Source organism: Ascaphus truei, chromosome 8 (genome assembly GCF_040206685.1).
Source record: "Ascaphus truei isolate aAscTru1 chromosome 8, aAscTru1.hap1, whole genome shotgun sequence".
Classification (NCBI taxonomy): Eukaryota; Metazoa; Chordata; class Amphibia; order Anura; family Ascaphidae; genus Ascaphus; species Ascaphus truei.
The window spans coordinates 31379370-31394173 of NC_134490.1; the positions used below are offsets into that span (position 1 = coordinate 31379370).

General features: G+C 54.0%; 1 protein-coding gene across 2 annotated transcripts in view; it reads left to right on the plus strand.

The window, feature by feature from the left end:
* The window catches only part of LOC142501347 (SURP and G-patch domain-containing protein 2-like), a 137275-nt gene that overhangs the window by 108797 nt on the left and 13674 nt on the right, over nt 1-14804 (plus strand). The gene's annotated exons all lie outside the window — the stretch shown is intronic.

Here is a 14804-nt window from a genome sequence, read left to right on the forward strand (position 1 = left end):
CCTCTTGCGTGCACATTGCTCTCCAACGCCTTAAACATGTTTCTCTGGCTACATGGAGCAGATTTATCAAGATTCAGCCTGGTGTTGGCCCTTATTCAAGTCAACGGGCATTCATTAATGCAGCTTAATTTAATGTGGGGCCAGGTGTGTTCTATATCCAGAAATTGAAATGATTTGTTGTGAAATATTTTTAATACATATATACACAAGTTATTCACAGGGCTGTGCACACATTTAGGATCTCATAAGGCTTTAGGTGTGCTACTGGAAACAGATTGGAATTGTTATATTTTAAGGTCAACTTGTTCAGAGGCAAAGTAACAAACACCCATTGTCCTCTACCTGGCCACTTTTTTGGTATGTGGGGGATTCAATCTCGATGTAGCCCTTCGAGCAGCTACAAGACAAACTGCAAGGTGTCTCGTCCTCAAGGAGAAAGTGTTATTTGTGGTCATATGTGGACTTTGAGATATATTCAAAACATGGACATATTTTCAAGGAACACCTCTCCTACCCAGGTCCTATGAGGAGAGATGACTAAACTTACACCGTGAGGAACCTGGGGTTTCTGACGTTTGTCCGTCCAGAGAGCATCCGCCATTTGCTGGTTTGCAGCTGGGGATTACTGCAGGTAGATTGCTAGACTGCGTGGAGCTGTACCATCTCAGTTGCATGTTTCTTTTTGAAGATAGTGTTGAAAACGCGGAGCAACCACTTTAGAAAATACATTTTTTACAAAATGGCACGGGAACCTGAATTGTGAAGAAATATATATTTTAGTGAATCATCTTTATAAAAAAAAAAACACAGTCTCCCACTTGTTTCATGCCAGTAGGGCGCCTTGCAAGGTGTCTGAGCAGCAACTTCCTGGAACAAATCGCTACAACTAATATCCTAAGAGCTTCGTCCAGCTACCACTAGGAGGGAACCACCTTCTTGTCAGGTAAACCTCACATTAATGGGATAGCGCAAGCATAGTGCCATGAAGGTTATCACTGCTAAATATAGAGGGTCTGTGCTGATTCAGATGCTGATCTACCTACCCAAGTAAAGTCTGGGTTGTGTGTGCTTTTTTTTTGTGTTCTTTTTAAGGTTAGGGAATGTGGCTGGCAGAGAACAATCAATATGAGGATACAGATTTGGGGAGAACAGTACTGGGACTGAGGAGACCTTCAACTGAATAATTCAGACCATTTAAACTTGGGAATGATAGTACTAATGTGTTACACTGCAGCTGAGCAGCTTCCTATGAGTATTATTATCAATGAGTTGAAACCTGTCAAGTCTCGCCAGTTTCCAGATTGAGTGCACTTATACTAAATAGGGACACAAACACAGCAAGTCTCACTCTTTAAAGTAATTACTTTTCCAGCTTGGCATCTGAGAGAAACAAGAAATCAGTCTCAAACACTAGCTCTCACTCTTGACTCATTTCGAATGAATCTGATTATTACCTTCCCGTTAACGAGGTCCACTCCATATGGGTGAGTCTTTAAATAAGTGAAACTCCCTGACTGCCAATGAAGGTGGCTAACATTGTCTTCCAGATAATTAAATTGCCTTCCAATGACCTGAGTGTATGTCAATAAATAAATAAGTTCAAGTTACCGAAACAAAATTTTCTTGAATAAGGCTTACTCTAAAGCAGTGAAAAATGAAAAAGATTGAAGAATATCTTTGAGAGTAAACCTGATTCCAAATGAGTGAAACTTACTCAAAAGGGAGTCGGGGTACTTTCCAATGAGTGAGATTTACAACCAATAAGTTGGCCTCACTCCAAATGGGTTAGACTACTTAGGAAACAGTGGGATTTACCAGTTCTGATGCAGTTCGCAAAGGAACACACTCCCCTCAGCTAAAATTCTTTACCTTCCTGAGAAATGCGCGCTAATGCTCTGTCCAGAGAAAACGTGCACTGAAGACTGTCTCTCTCGACCTCGCTTTCAATTGGATACACGTTGATTCTCTTCCCGCCCAACTGCTCCCATTGACCCCCAAGCTGAACTGGCTGGTTGCTCTGCATACAAAGATGCCACAAGGAAGAAGGTTCTCCACTTGGTCATATTTAATAGATCCACACCCTAACCCAGAGGGAAGTACTTTGGGTAGTGGAAACGTCACGTACGGCCCACCTGAGCCCAACTTTCGCAAAGGTCCCTCAAATTAGTTATATCTCCCCTAAATCCGTCCCCATATACCACCGCCACCAACAGCACACAAGTGGGCAGGTGACTTAGATCTGCAATCGGGGTTAATACACACAGCTACTCTAGCCAACTCACCTTTCGCCTGCGCAAGGTACCTCCAATGACTTAATATTAACCCCTTACTAAATTGCAATCATATCTATATGCCGCCACTAATGTGTTGCTGTCATGCGCTCAGGGCGTATGCTGGCAAATAGTCTGATCTTGTGTGTAGTTCTCTTGTGGCGAGAAATATGTAATCTGGGGGGCTGGTGCCTAGCACTTGGATGGGGACCAAGAGGTAAGGAAAATCGACTTCTTGCCTCATATGTTTATCCCCCCCCAAAGAGGATAGTGCAATCAAGGCAAACGGAGCTGCAGCGGCTGTGTATCCAGCAGCTGTGTCAGCTGTAAGGACTCCCACGCTCCCTCCATCGTGTGCTTTCTGCATCTCGGGCAAAGATAGACAAAAATGAAAGAACATCCGGAGCAGCAACTGAATGGCAGAATCCAAGATAAGCAGCACTCGGGTAAGTTAAAAAAAGGGCTTTATTTGAACAAACGCCAATCTCCATGGACACCTACGTTTTACACCTGCGAGACGCTTTATCCTTGATACACGAGCCCCCTTTCCCCCTCTCTCTTCCCATGTATTTCTCTCCCCTGCGTCTCACCCTTACACCCTCTTTTCCTGACTCCCTCAATTACCCCACGCTCACTCATTCCCTCCCTTCTCACACAATTTCCCCCACAAGATATATACCAAAAAACTTCCCACACCCCAATGCAAAAAACTTCCAAATACATACAAAAAAATCCCCACCCCCAAATATGTACAACCTCCCCAACCACCCTAAATGCATACAAAAAACCTACCTACCCAATACATATATAAAAAAAACAATACATATAACCCCCCACACACACAAAAACAAAACCTCCCCAATACATATAAAAATGCCCTCATCCCCCCCAATACATTTAAAAAAAGCCCAAGCCCCCCAATACATATAAAAAAGACCCCCATACATATTAAATACCCCAACCCCCCCAATACATATTAAAAAGACCCACACCATCCCAATACATATTTAAAAAAAGCCCACCCCACAATACATATAAAACAAAAGACTTACCTTGTTGATCTCGCGGCCGGACTTCAACTCTCCCCTCAGCAGTAGCTGCCTACATGCCTCTATCCCTCTGTCCTAGGCCAAGCTTCCGACAGGCTTCAATCTCATGCCGTCGCACGCCGAAAGCAGAGAGCGCTGATGTCAGAGAGGCCCATCGGCGTGGGACAGAGGGATAGAGTCATGCAGGCTGCTGATAAGGGACAGCCGGGGCCCTGCCGCGAGAGGACCGGCAGACAGGCCTCGCCAGAGGTTGGGCCCAACCTGCAGTGCCGGACGGCCGGGCCCCCCCGACTCACCGGGCCCAGGACGCCAACCCCGGCAGACCCACCCTGTTGGCTGCCCTGCTAGGTATTAATGTATCTACTTCTTCAGTATCTTTATTCCTGTTCCCCTCACAATCCCCTTTACCTCTGTGGGTGCCTCCAGAGGCTGCTGTTAGACCGCCATAGGCAGGAAGCTGCAGGGAGGTTGAGGCAGGGGCGACTGGGTCGCCGCAGATCCGTGACGGCTTCCGTGTGCAGGGCGCTGCCATGTTCAGCATGCGTGCGCAGGCGCAGATGGGTTCCCCAGTGCGGTGGCCATTAAAGAAGATGGACATGCGCAGTGTATGCGTGCGGACGGCAGCCAATCGGAGAAGGCTCCCAGCAGGGACTGTACCACACATTGGGTGGGGGGATTGACCTTGGGGACACCGGGTTGGTTGGGTGCCCTAGGTACTTTGGGGACGGTGACTCCATTGAGAGGGGGTGGAGTATTGGAAGATACGGCAATGCAAGGCCTGGTGGGTAGGCTGTAACTATATTTAGCTGCATATAGTAAAACTGTTCTGCTATACTAAGTGTGTATTCTTTGTGTCCTGTAACGGGGGAATTCACGCGCTAGAATCACGTACATACCGAGCACCACTCAGACGCACCCCAGGTTCCCAGTAGCGGAGGCTCAGATCTCCCGGGCACCATCAGGTGTTGCACCACACCCATACACCATAGCCACACATCTCCCTGGGGGTGGGGGAAAGTGCACTACACCTGTATCTGCTCATTTATATACTTAGCTATCAGCATGTTACTACCGCTCTTATCAATCTAGCTTATCTTCCTCCAATGTTTTTATACCATAAATAAGGCACCTGGCCCCGATGGCATACATCCAAGGGTTCTCAAGGAGTTAAGCTCAGTAATAGCAAAACCATTATATTTAATATTCAAGGACTCCATTTCCACAGGCTCAGTACCACAAGATTGGCGTAAAGCAGATGCGGTGCCTATATTTAAAAAGGGAGCTAGATCACACCCAGGGAATTACAGACCTGTAAGCCTGACTTCAATAGTAGGGAAACTACTTGAAGGTTTAATATGGGATAATATTCAGGAATACCTAATGGAAAACAAAATTATTAGTAATAGTCAGCATGGATTTATGAAGGATAGATCTTGCCAAACTAACCTTATTTGTTTCTTTGAGGAGGTAAGTAGGAATTTAGACCAAGGTAATGCAGTTGATGTGGTCTACTTGGATTTTGCAAAGGCTTTTGATACGGTTTCACACAAGAGGTTGGTGTACAAAATAAAGAAAATTGGACTCAGTAATAATATATGCACCTGGATTGAAAACTGGTTAAAGGACAGACAACAGAGGGTTGTCATAAATGGAACTTTTTCAGGTTGGGCTAAAGTTGTGAATGGAGTACCTCAGGGATCGGTACTGGGACCCTGCTTTTTAACTTGTTTATTAATGACCTTAAGGTTGGGATCGAGAGCAAAGTCTCCATCTTTGCTGATGATACTAAATTGTGTAAGGTAATAGAATCAGAGCAGGATGAAATTTCTCTTCAGAAGGACTTGGAGAGACTGGAAACGTGGGCAGGTAAATGGCAAATGAGGTTTAATACAGATAAATGTAAGGTTATCCATTTGGGATGCAAGAATAAAAAGGCGACTTACAAATTAAATGGAGATATATTGGGGGAATCCTTGATGGAGAAGGATTTAGGAGTGCTTGTAGACAGCAGGCTTAGCAATAGTGCCCAATGTCATGCAGTAGCTGCAAAGGCAAACAAGATCTTATCTTGCATCAAACGGGCAATAGATGGAAGGGAAGTAGACATAATTATGCCCCTTTACAAAGCATTAGTAAGACCACACCTTGAATATGGAGTACAATTTTGGGCACCAATCCTAAGAAAAGACATTATGGAACTAGAGAGTGCAGAGAAGAGCCACCAAATTAATAAAGGGGGTGTACAATCTATCTTATGAGGAGAGGCTAGCTATATTGGATTTATTTACATTAGAAAAGAGGCGTCTAAGAGGGGATATGATAACTATATACAAATATATTCAGGGACAATACAAGGAGCTTTCAAAAGAACTATTCATCCCACGGGCAGTACAAAGGACTCGGGCCATCCTTTAAGGTTGGAGGAAAGAAAATTTCACCAGCAACAAAGGAAAGGGTTCTTTACAGTAAGGGCAGTTAAAATGTGGAATTCATTACCCATGGAGACTGTGATGGCAGATACAATAGATTTGTTCAAAAAAAGGTTGGACATCTTTTTAGCTGGGGAAGGTATACAGGGATATACCAAATAAGTATACATGGGAAGGATGTTGATCCAGGGATTAATCCGATTGCCAATTCTTGGAGTCAGGAAGGAATTAATTTTTCCCCTTAATGGGGTTTTTTGTTTGCCTTCCTCTGGATCAATAAGTAAGTATAGATATAGAATAAAGTATCTGTTGTCTGAATTTAGCATAGGTTGAACTTGATGGACGTACGTCTTTTTTCAACCTCATCTACTATGTAACTATGTAACTATGTAATAACAAATTATTGTTTACTGGAGAAGCCAGAAACATAAGGCTGCGGCCAGGCTGGGAGCAAGTGCGCTCTCGCTCGTGCACCCTGCCGTGAGAGCAGGGACGATTTGTGTCCAGGGTAGTTGCGTGCGCAGGGGGGGCGTGCCTGTGATGTCACGTGAGCGGTTCGCCCTCATTGGCTGAACCGCGCACGTGATCAGGGCAAGCGCGACAAATTCAAAAGAATTTGTCTCGCTGAGCGTGGAGCACTCACGGGCACGTGCCTACGCTGGTCAAACACATTGTCGCAATTTATTTGACCGCGCTGAGTGCTCGCTCTCAGCATGTGCAAGCTCTAATACTGTGAATAATGAGGGCACCGGGAGTAGTAGAGTTAAGTTCCCCTTCTCCAGAGATCATTGGTAGTGGTAATGTACCTTATCATAGAAGAAAAGGCGCTTTCAGATGCCATCACCGGGAGAGGTCACAGTGCCGGTTTTCTCTCCATGACCCCGCTGACATATTTAACATCTGCATGTTTAATTTTTTTTAAAGCTACAAATATATCGGGAACTGGAGGTCACGATCAGGTCCTGGCCAGCTCTCACCCAGTCCAGGTGCGTTTATCTTTGGAAGGAGCTGCAGCAATCTCACGTTAGAGATTGCCCCCTCCCTCCTTGTCACGGGAAACCAGGTTTATCAACACCTTGTCCCGCCGGGATCATCTGATTGAACAAGACATAGCAGTAAAATAAATTGTAATTTATTCCAGCATTTGACATACACACAAAGTAACACAATTTACACTGTTAACACATTTACTGGGAACAGGGCCAACGGATAAAATCTTCCTTTAAACGAAATTGTCACAAACGACCTCTGTAGGAGCCCTTTCCAATGCACTGGAAAGTCCTGGAACGCAATTCGGCATGCAATCCCAGCCATGACCGCTACGGCCTCAAAATGCGGGACTTAGAAAATGTTCTCAGTCAAAATCTTTGAAGCCGGCTTGTGTCTATTCAGTACATAGCATCTTTGAATTTGCCGCTGAGGGTTTGGCGCTTGGAATCTGAGGTCCTGATTGGCTGCAAGGTTTCTTATGGGTTTCAGAGTTCCATTCACAAACCTCTACAGTCTATCAGAGCGTGGGCATTCTCCTGCCAGCCAATCACCAATTTGCCAAGCCAGGTGGGCACCTTTTCTCAATCTGCCAAGGGGCATGCGCCAACCTGGCACCTCTGCTTCTTGACATATTGAGCGAACCCCCTGTCCAGTCTGGGTAAGGACAAATAGTTGCCAGATAGCCCTTTGTTAGCCCAGGACGGAGGTACTAAAGTATAACTGCAGTACTCCTCCTGTTCTAACACCGTGGCATCCCTGAGGCTTTCAAGTCCGGACTCCGAACAGACCCAGTGGGGCCAAGCCTGGTAGCCATCTGATCTCTCGGAACCACGGATTTGGAATTCAAGTCACAGATATACATGGTTATAAGCATTCACATTTATTAAATATAAAAATGTAATAAAACTCTTGCTTATGTGTCTGTGTGTTTTACTGGTATAAGTCTTCTGGTCCGGTGGCAGGAATACAATAAAAATATATGTTCCCTACTCTTATCAGCCTTATCCCTGACACACTGCATAACCCTGACTTTACGGTACCCACACAATAAAAAAAACTTGCAGCTTTTAAACATAGCTGGAGCACCCCCCTGAACTCCTATACCAGGTTCAGGGTGACTGGGCATGGTCTGGACATCCCACCTTATACTAGGGACCCCGGGACTGTTCTGGGGATACCTTGATCCCCCATGCCTGCTTTACTTTTCCAGCCTGTGCTGAAGCAGGGAACCCTGGCAGTGAGTCGCAAGAACGTTTCCAGGGTAGGATTTTGCCGAAGTACTGTGCTTCAATGTGCCCGAGAATCTTACCCGACTCCCGGGTACATCCCACAACTTGGGAACCCCGATACATAGCAACAATCTGATTAAAGATTCTCTGCAAAACTCACCCTTATACACAGCCTCGCCAGATCCACTGCCCAGCACCCCTGGAAAGGCAAATCACAGAAAATATTGAATTGTCTCATTATTACACAGTCTCCGTGATACATGTACGACAGCTGGGTCCAAGAGCTGACTCTTTGGGACCTTTACACACGGCTCAGGGGTAACCTTTATTATTGAGCTACCCCCTCACCGTCACACTCCTACTGATTTGTTTGCACATAAATGGAGCTGAACTCCCTTCTGGGGAAACAATATCTTCAGGCTCCCGAGTACAGTGATGATAGAGGTAACCGATTGCCATGAACCTCATGCGATGGCACTTACATGGCATCTCTCACTAGTTCCAATAAGGACATTTTACCCCAGCCCTGTTATGTTAAATCTATATTGATGATCCATACGAGAATTCTTAGAAATAATTACCAGCCCCACGAGGCTCTGGGGCCGCGTTTATAAAATCAGGGTGAGAAAACAGAACCAGCGCTGCAACTGCCCTTGTCAAAGATGTCCGCCGCGTCGTCTGCACGTGACGTCACCACGCTCATGCAGAATTTGCGTCGGATTCGAGTGGGGCAGCGAGAGCTTTAATAAGGTAAGACAGAGGCCTTCCCGGAGAGCCGCTTAATGGGCTGCAGACCCCCGCCATGATTGGCCAGTTTGTCGTTTATTAGCCTTACTGCATGTTTATTAGGAAACGTCCTACATGTCTCAATGACCGGGAGAGCGCATGTATAAAACTGATGAGGGCCATAAGAAACGGACCCATTTCTCCCTTTCCCTTCTTCCCCTCTTCTCTCCTCCCCTTCTTTTCCCCCTTCTCTCCTTCCCCCTCCTTCTGTCCTTCCCCCTCCTCTCATTCCCCCCTCTCTCCTTCCCCCCCTTCTCTCCTTCCCCCCCTTCTCTCCTTCCCCCCCTTCTCTCCTTCCCCCCTTCTCTCCTCTCCTTCCCCCCTTCTCTCCTTCCCCCCCTTCTCTCCTCCCCCCCTTCTTTCCTCCCCCCTTCTCTCCTTTCCCCCTTCTCTCCTCCCCCCCCTTCTCTCCTTCCCCCCCCTTCTCTTCCTTTCCCCCCTTCTCTCCTCCCCCCCTTCTCTCCTTCCCCCCCTTCTCTCCTCCCCCCCTTCTCTCCTTCCCCCCCTCTTCTCTCCTTCCCCCCCTTCTCTCCTTCCCCCCTTCTCTCCTTCCCCCCTTCTCTCCTTCCCCCACTTCTCTCCTTCCCCCCCTTCTCTCCTCCCCCCCTTCTCTCCTCCCCCCCTTCTCTCCTTCCCCCCTCTTCTCTCCTTCCCACCCCTTCTCTCCTCTCTCCTTCCCTCCCCTTCTCTCCTCCCCCCCTCTTCTTCCCCCCTTCCCCCCCTCTTCTTCCCCCCTCCCCCCCTCTTCTTCCCCCCTCCCCCCCTCTTCTCCCCCCTTCCCCCCTCTTCTCCCCCCTCTTCTCCCCCCTCCCCCCCTCTTCTCCCCCCCCCTCCCCCCTTCTCTCCTTCCCCCTTCTCTCCTTCCCCCCTTCTCTCCTTCCCCCCTTCTCTCCTTCCCCCCTCTTCTCTCCTTCCCACCCCTTCTCTCCTCTCTCCTTCCCTCCCTTCTCTCCTCCCCCCTCTTCTTCCCCCCTCTTCTTCCCCCCTTCCCCCCCTCTTCTTCCCCCTCCCCCTCTTCTCCCCCCTCCCCCTCCCCGTCTTCTCCCCCCTCCCCCCCTCTTCTCCCCCCTTCCCCCCCCTCTTCTCCCCCCTTCCCCCCCTTTTTCCCCCCCCTTCTTCTCCCCCCTTCCCCCCCCTCTTCCCCCCCTCTTCCCCCCCCTCTTCTCCCCCCTTCCCCCCCCCCTTCTCTCCTTCCCCCCTTCTCTCCTTCCCCCCTCTTCTCTCCTTCCCACCCCTTCTCTCCTCTCTCCTTCCCTCCCCTTCTCTCCTCCCCCCCTCTCTTCCCCCCTTCCCCCCTCTTCTCCCCCCTCCCCCGTCTTCTCCCCCTTCCCCCCCGTCTTCCCCCCCTCTTCCCCCCCTCTTCTCCCCCCTTCCCCCCCCTCTTCTCCCCCCTTCCCCCCCTTTTTCTCCCCCCTTCTTCTCCCCCCTTCCCCCCCCTCTTCCCCCCCCCTCTTCCCCCCCCCTCTTCCCCCCCCCTATTCTCCCCCCTTCCCCCCCTCTTCTCCCCCTTCCCCCCTCTTCTCCCCCCTTCTTCTCCCCTCTTCTCCCCCCTTCCCCCCCCGTCTTCTCCCCCCTTCCCCCCCGTCTTCTCCCCCCCTTCCCCCCCCCGTCTTCTCCCCCTTCCCCCCCGTCTTCTCCCCCCTCCCCCCCTCTTCCCCCCCTCTTCTCCCCCCTTCCCCCCCTCTTCTCCCCCCTTCACCCCCTCTTCTCCCCCCCTCTTCTCCCCCCTTCCCCCCCTCTTCTCCCCCTTCCCCCCCCTCTTCTCCCCCCTTCCCCCCCCGTCTTCTCCCCCCTTCCCCCCGTCTTCTCCCCCCTCCCCCCCCGTCTTCTCCCCCTTCCCACATGTCTTCTCCCCCTTCCCCCCCCCTTTTCTCCCCCCTTCCCCCCCTTCTTCTCCCCCTTCCCCCCCCTTCCCCCCCTCTTCTCCCCCCTTCCCCCCCTCTTCTCCCCCCTTCCCCCCCGTCTTCTCCCTCTTCTCCCCCCTTCCCCCCCCTTCTTCTCCCCCCTTCCCCCCCTCTCCCCCCTTCCCCCCTCTTCTCCCCCCTTCCCCCCCGTCTTCTCCCTCTTCTCCCCCCTTCCCCCCCCTTTCCCCCCCCTCTTCTCCCCCTTCCCCCCTCTTCTCCCCCTTCCCCCCCTTCCCCCCCTCTTCTCCCCCTTCCCCCCCTCTTCTCTCCCCCTCTTCTCCCCCTTCCCCCCTCTTCTCCCCCCTTCCCCCCCCTCTTCTCCCCCCCCTTCCCCCCTCTTCTCCCACTTCTCCCCCCTCCCCCCCTCTTCCCCCCCCCATCTTCTCCCCCCTTCCCCCCCTCTTCTCCCCCCTTCCCCCCCTCTTCTCCCCCCTTCCCCCCCCCTCTTCTCCCCCCTTCCCCCCCTCTTCTCCCCCCTTCCCCCCCGTCTTCTCCCCCCTCCCCCCCGTCTTCTCCCCCCTCCCCCCCCGTCTTCTCCCCCTTCCCCCCCGTCTTCTCCCCCTTCCCCCCGTCTTCTCCCCCTTCCCCCCCCCCTTTTCTCCCCCCTTCCCCCCCCTTCTTCTCCCCCTTCCCCCCTCTTCTCCCCCTTCCCCCCTCTTCTCCCCCTTCCCCCCCCGTCTTCTCCCTCTTCTCCCCCCTTCCCCCCCCTTCTTCTCCCCCCTTCCCCCCCCTTCCCCCCCTCTTCTCCCCCCTTCCCCCCTCTTCTCCCCCCTTCCCCCCCGTCTTCTCCCTCTTCTCCCCCCTTCCCCCCCCTTTCCCCCCTCTTCTCCCCCTTCTCCCCCCTTCCCCCCCCTCTTCTCCCTCTTCTCCCCCCTTCCCCCCCCTTTCCCCCCCTCTTCCTCCCCCTTCTCCCCCCTTCCCCCCTCTCCCCCCCCTTTCCCCCCCTCTTCTCCCCCTTCCCCCCCTCTTCTCTCCCCCTCTTCTCTCCCCTCTTCTCCCCCCTTCCCCCCCTCTTCTCCCCCCTTCCCCCCCTCTTCTCCCCCCTTCCCCCCCCTCTTCTCCCCCCTTCCCCCCCTCTTCTCCCCCCTCTCCACCCCCCCTCTTCTCCCCCCTTCCCCCCCCTCTTCACCCCCCTTCCCCCCCTCTTCTCCCCCCTTCCCACCCCCTCTTCTCCCCCTTCCCACCCCCTCTTCTCCCCCTTCTCCCCCCCTCTCTTCTCTCCCCCCCTCTTCTCTCCCCCCCCTTCTCTCTCCCCCCTCTTCTCTCTCCCCCCTCTTCTCTCTCCCCCCTCTTCTCTCTCCCCCCTCTTCTCTCCCCCCCCTCTTCTCTCCCCCCCCTCTTCTCTCCCCCCCCCTCTTCTCACCCCCCCCCTCTTCTCCCCCCCCCCTCTTCTCCCCCCCCTCTTCTCCCCCCCCCTCTCTCCCCCCCCTCTTCTCCCCCCCCTCTTCTCCCCCCCCTCTTCTCCCCCCCCCTCTTCTCCACCCCCCCCTTCTCTCTCCCCCTCCCCCCCTTCTCTCCTCCCCCTTTCTCTCCTCCCCCTTTCTCTCCTCCCCTTCTCTCCTCCCCCCCTTCTCTCCTCCCTCTCTCTCCTTCCCCTCCCCCTTCTCTCCTTTCCCCTCCCCCTTCTCTCCTTCCCCTCCCCCTTCTCTCCTTTCCCCTCCCCCTTCTCACCTTCCCCTCCCCCTTCTCTCCTTCCCCTCCCCCTTCTCTCCTTCCAACCTCCCCCTTCTCTCCTTCCAACCCCCCCTTCTCTCCTTCCAACCTCCCCTTCTCTCCCTCCCTAACCTTCTCTCCTCTCCCCCCTCCCCTTCTCTCCTCCCCTTCCCTCCTCTATCCCCCCTTTCTCTTCCCCCCCTTTCTCTTCCCCCCCTTTCTCTTCCCCCCCTTCTCCACCCCCCCTTCTCTCCTCCACCCCCCTTCTCTCCCCCCTTCTCTCCTCCCCCCCTTCTCTCCTCCCCCCTTCTCTCCTTCCCCCCCTTCTCTCCTTCCCCCCTTCTCTCCTTTGCCCCCTTCTCTCCTTCCCCCCTCCCCCTTCTCTCCTCCCCCTTCTCTCCTTCCCCTTCTCTCCTCCCCTTCTCTCCTCCCCCCTTCTCTCCTTCCCCCCTCCCCTTCTCTCCTTCCCCCCTCCCTTCTCCCCCCTCCCCTTCTCTCCTCTCCCCCTAACCTTCTCTCCTCTCCCCCCTCCCCTTCCCTCCTCTCCCCCCCTCCTCTCTCCCCCCCTCCTCTCTCCCCCCCTCCTCTCTCCCCCCCTCCTCTCTCCCCCCTCCTCTCTCCCCCCCTCCTCTCTCCCCCCCTCCTCTCTCCCCCCTCCTCTCTCCCCCCTTCCCCTTCTCTCCTTCCCCCCCTTCTCTCCTCCTCCCCCCTTCTCTCCTCCCCCCCTTCTCTCTCCCCCTCCCCCCCTTCTCTCTCCCCCTCCCCCCCTTCTCTCTCCCCCTCCCCCCTTCTCTCTCCCCCTCCCCCCCTTCTCTCTCCCCCTCCCCCCTTCTCTCTCCCCCTCCCCCCTTCTCTCTCCCCCTCCCCCCCTTCTCTCTCCCCCCCTTCTCTCTCCCCCCCTTCTCTCTCCCCCCCTTTTTCTCCCCCCCTTTCTCTCCTCCCCCTTTCTCTCCTCCCCTTCTCTCCTCCCCTCCCTTCTCTGCTTCCCCCTCCCCCTTCTCTGCTTCCCCCTCCCCCTTCTCTGCTTTCCCCTCCCCCTTCTCTCCCCCTTCTCTCCTTCCCCCCTCCCCTTCTCTCCTTCCCCCCCTCCCCTTCTCTCCCTCCTTAACCTTCTCTCCTCTCCCCCCTCCCCTTCTCTCCTTCCCCTCCCCTTCTCTCCTTCCCCCTCCCCCCTCCCCTTCTCTCCTTCCCCCCTCCCCTTCTCTCCTTCCTTCCCCTTCTCTCCTTCCCCCCCTCCCCTTCTCTCCTCCCCCCTCTCTCCTCCCCCTCCCCTTCTCTCCTCTCCCCCCTCCCCTTCCCTACTCTCCCCCCCTCCCTTCCCTACTCTCCCCCCTCCCCTTCCCTACTCTCCCCCCTCCCCTTCCCTACTCTCCCCCCTCCCCTTCCCTACTCTCCCCCCTCCCCTTCCCTACTCTCCCCGCCTCCTCTCTCCTCCGCCCCTTCTCTGCCCCCCTTCTCTCCTTCCCCCCTCCCCTTCTCTCCTTCCCCCCTCCCCCTTCTCTCCTTCCCCCCTCCCCCTTCTCTCCTTCCCCCCTCCCCCTTCTCTCCTTCCCCTCCCCCCCTCTTTTTCCTCCTCCCCTCTTTCTCTCCTTCCCCCTCCCCCTTCTCTCCGTCCCTCTCCCTCCCCTCTCTCCCTTCTCTCCTTCCCCCCCTTTCTTTCCTTCCCCCCCTTTCTTTCCTTCCCCCCTTTCTCTCCTTCCCCCCCTCCCCCTTCTCTCTTTCCCCCCTCCCCCTTCTCTTTCCCCCCTCCCCCTTCTCTCCTTCCCCCCCTCCCCCCTCCCCCCTCCCCCTTCCCCCCCTTCCCCTTCTCTCCTTCCCCCTTCTCTCCTTCCCCCCTCCCCTCCTTCCCCCCTCCCCCTTCTCTCCTTCCCCCCTCCCCTTCTCTCCTTCCCCCCTCCCTTCTCTCCTTCCCCCCTCCCCCTTCTCTCCTTCCTCCTCCCCTTCTCTCCTTCCCCTCTCCCTTCTCTCCTTCCCCTCTCCCTTCTCTCCTTCCCCTCTCTCCCTTCTCTCCTTCCCCCCTTTCTCTCCTTCCCCCCCTTCTCTCCTTCCCCCCCTTCTCTCCTTCCCCCCCTTCTCTCCTTCCCCCCCTTTCTCTCCTTCCCCCTCCCCTTCTCTCCTTCCCCCCTTCCCCCTCCCCCTTCTCTCCTTCCCCCCCTCCCCTCCTTCCCCCTCCCCCTTCTCTCCTTCCTCCCCTCCCCCTTCTCTCCTTCCCCCCTCCCCCTTCTCTCCTTTCCCCCCTTCTCTCCTCCCCTCCCCCCTTCTCTCCTTCCCCCCCTCCCTCTTCTCCCCCCCCTTCTCCCTCCTCCCCATTCCCTCCTCCCCCCCTTCTCCCTCTCCCATTCCTCATCCCCCCCCTTCTCCATCCTCCCCCCCTTGTCATGTCATGAAAATGTATGTTCCCCTGTTCCCATGTTTAATTATAATCCTGTATTTTAAAGATGTTTTAAAGTGCATTTCTTATCTCAGTTCTGGAGGTCGCAGAGAGTTGATATTT